Source organism: Miscanthus floridulus, chromosome 19, assembly GCF_019320115.1.
Source record: "Miscanthus floridulus cultivar M001 chromosome 19, ASM1932011v1, whole genome shotgun sequence".
Lineage (NCBI taxonomy): Eukaryota > Viridiplantae > Streptophyta > Magnoliopsida > Poales > Poaceae > Miscanthus > Miscanthus floridulus.
This window is the reverse complement of record NC_089598.1, coordinates 23,479,042-23,485,041: the sequence shown is the minus strand read 5'-3', so window position 1 is coordinate 23,485,041 and position 6,000 is coordinate 23,479,042.

Here is a 6,000-nt window from a genome sequence, read left to right as displayed (position 1 = left end):
ATCATCCAATGATTGATATAGTGGCTCAACCTACCTAACGAGGACATCCCTTCCATTGATACAACCACACCTGCTGCACAACAAGGTCCGATGACAAGAGCTTGAGCACGACAACTTAATTATCAGGTAAAGTCGTTCCTCGCTGTTTATACAAACTCGTCTCAGAATTGGATGCTACTAAATCATGGTGATGATTGTCTTATTCTTAGGAATGTTGGTCAAGACCCTATTGCCTCATGTTTAGACTCCATGATGAGGATGAAGCAGCCGAACAAGTGGGAATCATCATTAATGGGGCGCTTAGCTCATCTCGAGACAGCAGGAAACACTTCATTAAAAATACCATAACTCCTTGATACGAGATCCAATGAAACTGGTTTTTGACTTGTTGGAAAGAGCTCGGCGTCCTCTTTCAGATGGGTCCAACCCCATTATTAGAATCTACCTAAGCTGTGCGCAGCAAGCAAAAGGATGCACAGACCTATAGCTTAGGCCTGGGCCTTGTACTGACTAGAGCCCATTGAGGGACGCCCAGATTAGGGTTTTCCACTCTCCCTTGTGCTCTCCTCCTTATAAATAGAACCAGCAGCCATCAGAATGAGGGTGGATTTTGTTTAGATGCAAGATAGCTGCTGCTTCTTCCTTGTAAACGCGTGTGTCGGCTAGACCACCCGATTTGCTTGTTTCAAGACCCTAACTTGTGATTCAGATTCAGCCTTTGGCTTAAATCCATGAGTTATTTGCTTGTTCATCTTGTTCTTACTTGTTCTCGGTTGCTTGCAGGTTCATGATATTCTTAGCACGGCAAGAACATCGCAATCGGAGTCGGTGCACCTGTTGCTAAGGCGCAGCAACCTTGTGGTCGTTGTAGTCGGACAGCCAACATCGAATCCACCCCAAATCGAGTTTATCCACACTCACCAAAAAGATCAGGAGCAACCCCTTGTCCCATCACTACCTGCTTGTAAAGCTATATGAGAGAATGCAAATTTTATTTGGAAGATTTTTTTTCCATCATTTCATCCTTAAGGGCAAGGATTTTTAGACGGGAGGTGTTGTCAGGAACTCTAAATATTTGGCTTCAGTCTGTCAGTTCAGTATACGGAATCAGGCTTCAGATAGGGAGTCGGCAAGGAAGAGTACCGGTTCACCGGTTTCATTTAGATCCACACATCAACAATCTAATGTACGTAGATCTCACAAAGACTCGCGAGATCGATATTGCTGCTGTGCAGGGTCCGTCCCATCCGCACGGACCCGCATGACGTGGCCGACCGCGCCTCGTATTATCCGATCGCGTTTCGCTTTGCTCGCCCACGTCCTCCTCCTGCTCCTCCACTCTTCTCGCCCGCTCCTCCACTCTGCTTGACCGACCGTGCCTCGCTATGCTCGTGTCATAGAACCGTCCAATTTATAAGAGCACAAGTACAATAGCAATCACCGAAGCGATCAAACCGTCATGAGCCTATATAAACCCGGTAGTTCGAAGAAATCGCGAAGGATCTCAAACAACCAACATATAAACCAAGATCGTAGAGATTCAACACAACCAATCACATGTTACATCACAGTTCACAAATATTTCTCATACATCGAAGTTCACATAGTTATTACAAACCAAGTTCGAAAGTAGCGAAAGCAAAGTAGTTTAGCATCAACATCACACGTAGATTAATACAAAGCCAGTGTCATAGTCATCTCCAACCTAAAGCACAAGGGTGAGATGATATACAGAATGACCATTGCCAATGGTCCTAGTCCTCATCCACTGCGGGAGCAAAGCAGTTCTTGCAGTAGCCGTGATACATAACATTATCTGCAACAATGGAAATAAAACCCAGAGTACGAGAAAGTACTCAGCTAGATTTACCCGTTCAACTAATATACTAAGACACCAATGACTATGCAAGACTTTATAAGTAGAGCCGGTAGACATTATTTGCAAAAAAGCATAAGTTATCCAACATCTCATTAATTGTGAATCACCAGTTATTAATCCTATCTCATACTAGATTAGCAACTATCCTATATCAAACATGTTGGTATCATTAAGTCATCACAATAATAACTATATCCAGTTGAGTTCTTGCATAATCTCATAACCAACATTTCCATCACTTACTACGATGAAAGGAACTCAAGTCAAGTTCTCACTATCTGGGAGAGACGGTGATTCGAATCGATTCCTATCCAGCTGGAGAATTATTCCTAACACACACCCATACTTCCCCCGTCAGGGTCGCATTAGGTCACCTTTGGTACAACTTAAGTAAAATCGCCCTCAGAGAACCACTCTGCCAAGGGGGCTTGGGACTCTAACCCGTCCTTGGGCTTACGCCATTGGCTCTCCGCACATCCTTACTTCCTCTAGGGTGCGCACTTTAACTGCTCGTGGTCCCGGCCTAAGTTGAGCTACTCGGTTTCGTGGTCGGAACGACTTATCCGACCAACTATGTGAGAGGCATGCGTTCAACATGACAAGATGACCTCTAACGTCCGGTCCTTAAACGACACAGACGGAATCACTACAATACCACATATAAGACTCCGCCCGGTCTCCATTTATTCTACAATACCAGGTTATATTCCACGATAGCATAATATAGCTAACCGTGATCAAGTTATCACCTATAGCTCTCGAGTGATAGGAAATCACCCGACTTCTACAGGTCTAAGCATAGTTAAGCATGATAAACGTTCCTGGACTTAAATAGGATTCATGGTAGATATTTCTGGTCAAGAAAATATAATATGCAGCAAGTGTTTCTAAATAACTCATGTCACGTAATGCATCAATACGAATAATTTTAAGTGACATTAATAAAATAGGGAGGCTTATAATGCTCTGGGTCTTGCCTTTCACGAACGTTGAAAGCTGGTGATTAGGGCACTCCGGGAGGTGATCAACTTTAGGCTCGCCTTCTCCGAGAACCTCCTGGTGCTGCGCTTCCTGATTTTCCTCCCGAGGATCGACGTCGAGCTCCACTAACGTGATCTCCTCGGTGACACCTATTGCATGCATATGCATAAGTAAGTCCCATGAATGCATAAGAAGGATCACGGAGAATGTGATAGAGGAAGGTACATGCTGCGACAATGATGTTGAGTTACACAATGATAACAATGCTAACTCCATGTTACCTAGTAGGTGCATACCTCTTCTCTATCTACTTGCAAATTTCACACAAGGCAATATCTAAGCTACACATGATAGTTACAAGTTTACGTCATAACTGAAGTTCTACTTATACAAATGTTGTGATCTTGGACTTTATGGAAAGCTTATAAAATTTTCTACAACTCTTATTTAATCACGAAAAGCTAATGCACACTCTATCCTAACCAAAACAGGCAATCTATCTAGTGCTATCAAAAAATTCCAAAGAACAAGTATTTTGGGAGACTAACTTTAAACAACTATAACTCCTAAACTCTTTGGCCTATTGCCCTGAAATTTTAACACAAGATAGATGAAGAAGTTCTCTACAACTTTGTTACTACCCATTTCTACAGCAAATATTATTTTCACTATGCAACATACCAAACCACAGAATCTGTCTGAAAACCCTTCTAACTCGAATTATAAAACAACAATATTTGTACTACATGTAAGCATTCAAAATTTGACATCACCAAGTATACCAACAGTGTAAGAACATCAAATACACTCAAGAAAACATAATGGCCAAGCCCAAACTATTTATTTAAATACATTTATCAATTTAATTAGATAATTAGAAAAAATAACAAACATATACTAAATGTGCACAATAAATTCTTAGAAAATTACAGTGGCTTACAAGTGCTACCAATAGACTACTGTATACATTTCATGCTATTTGAATATTTATAACATCCTTTACAAAAATGATAAGCTAGCAAGGTCTATTTTAGTGAAAATAGTAAACCCTATAGAAAAGTGTCAAACAACAGATTATATATTTTTCATAGCATCATATTAGTGCCATACTACTGTACAAAAATTTGCACATAAATATGTGACATATTTTTATCCCTACAATTTAACTTAGAAAATATCATTTATTACTAGATAAATAGAAATACCCTACTTCAATCAAGTTTACAGCAAGTTTATTATTTTTCCTAGCTAGAGCATGTCAACACAAAACCAACAAAATTAGAATCAAAATTTTATGAGTTTTCTAGCTCAAGATACATATTTTACAAGATTACTAACATTTAAAAAAACACTTATTTAAATACATTTTAATCACCAAGAAAAATATCATAAACTGTACATTTCATATTTTTATAAAAAACTACACTTCATGAGAAACACAACAAAATTTGGTTCACAAGAATTGGACCTCTAAAACCCCACTTATGATTTTCCAAAGTTGCATGCAAATCTAGAAATAAATGAACTAGCTTTCTATTCCATAGTCGCTGACAACAGGGGTCCACGAAACAGACGGGCCCGTGTGTCAGTGAAAGAAAAAACAGAGGAGCGGGGCTGCTCGACGTGGATCGGCCGGAGTTCGCCGACGGCGAGCTTTTCCGACGACGGCACCGACACTGCGACGATCACCAAGACATCGCGAACACATCGAGGTAACTAATTGGACCTATTGCTGGAGCTATCGACGACGGCGGCGTTCATGGTGGTGTGGCAGAGCAAGCCAACGGTGAGGTGCCAGAGCTGGCTGTGATGGCTCGATCTAGGTTTCGTCCAAGCATCTACAGGCTACGGCGAAGCTAGCGCACCAACTATCTCTACGAATGACGGACGGAGGTGTCCCGGCCATGGCGACGGGGCACGGTGGCGAAACACCGGTGAGGTCGTGCGCAGCGCGATGGCTTACCAGGTGCGGCTAGCAAGCAAATGTGGGTATGGTGGTGCGATGGAAGTACTACGGTGGCGGAGGAGGGACATGGTGCGCGCTAGGACCGGCAATGGCGACGGCGGCGCTGCCTGAGCTGCTACGGCTACTGCGGGCACTACGGGAAGGTGAAGGAGAAAGCAGGAAATGGAAATGTGAGCGTTGGGGAGTCACGGGCGAGCGCTGGGGCTTGAGTTGGCGCGCTGGAACCCGACGTGGCATGACTGAGCGCGCCGACGACAACGCGTGGCCTCCACGCGGCGTCCAAGTTCTGAACCGGTCGGCACTATGGCGTGATTCAGTTTGGCCAACAGAGCGAGCGAGGTAGCCTGACAGCGTGTTTTCGATGTGATCAAACTCCTAATCCGTAGTTCATCAGTGCAAACAATCTTAACAAAAGTGGTAGCCCTACATACCATCTACAATTCTTCTTTAAGGATCAAGTTCTAATTCTCAATGAATAAGGAATAAATTCATCACCAAGGTCGAGCCAGCGAAACTGTAACACACTAATGACTTAGAAAAATTCTAAGTGTTGCAAAATGGTGAAATATTGATTTTTGTGAGCACAAAATGACTAAGCTATGCACTGAATTAGCTCATGACCCAAAAATAAAAGTTGTTGCTCTACTCAAATACTACAACTTTGCTTAAAGGTTCACTACTATGCAAAGACTCTATGATATAGTTCAAACTAGGTCAAACATATAACTTAAAAATGATGACTTATACATTACCAATGACTTAGAGACCAAACTAGACTTAGTCATGAATACCAAAGTTGTTCCTTAAGATATTTTAAACATGTTTAAGGTATTCCCAAGGTTCCACACACATTTCATACATTGGTTACATGTAAACCCTAATCTAAGTAAGGCAATTAAGTAACATCACATACAATATAAGCCAACAAAGATAGAATACATGATATGCTTATGCTCAATGATGCTTGTGATCATGCAATGTCAAGGTTAATGCATGCTTAACACCCAGGGTGTTACTGCCCTTCCCCCCTTAAAGAAATCTCATCCCGAGATTGCACGACCTACCATTCCTCATAGAAACTTGGATAAACCTCACGAAGATAGTCCTCATGTTCCCACGTAGCATCTTGCTCACTATGATTATTCCAAATCACCTTGTAGAACTTGATGACTTT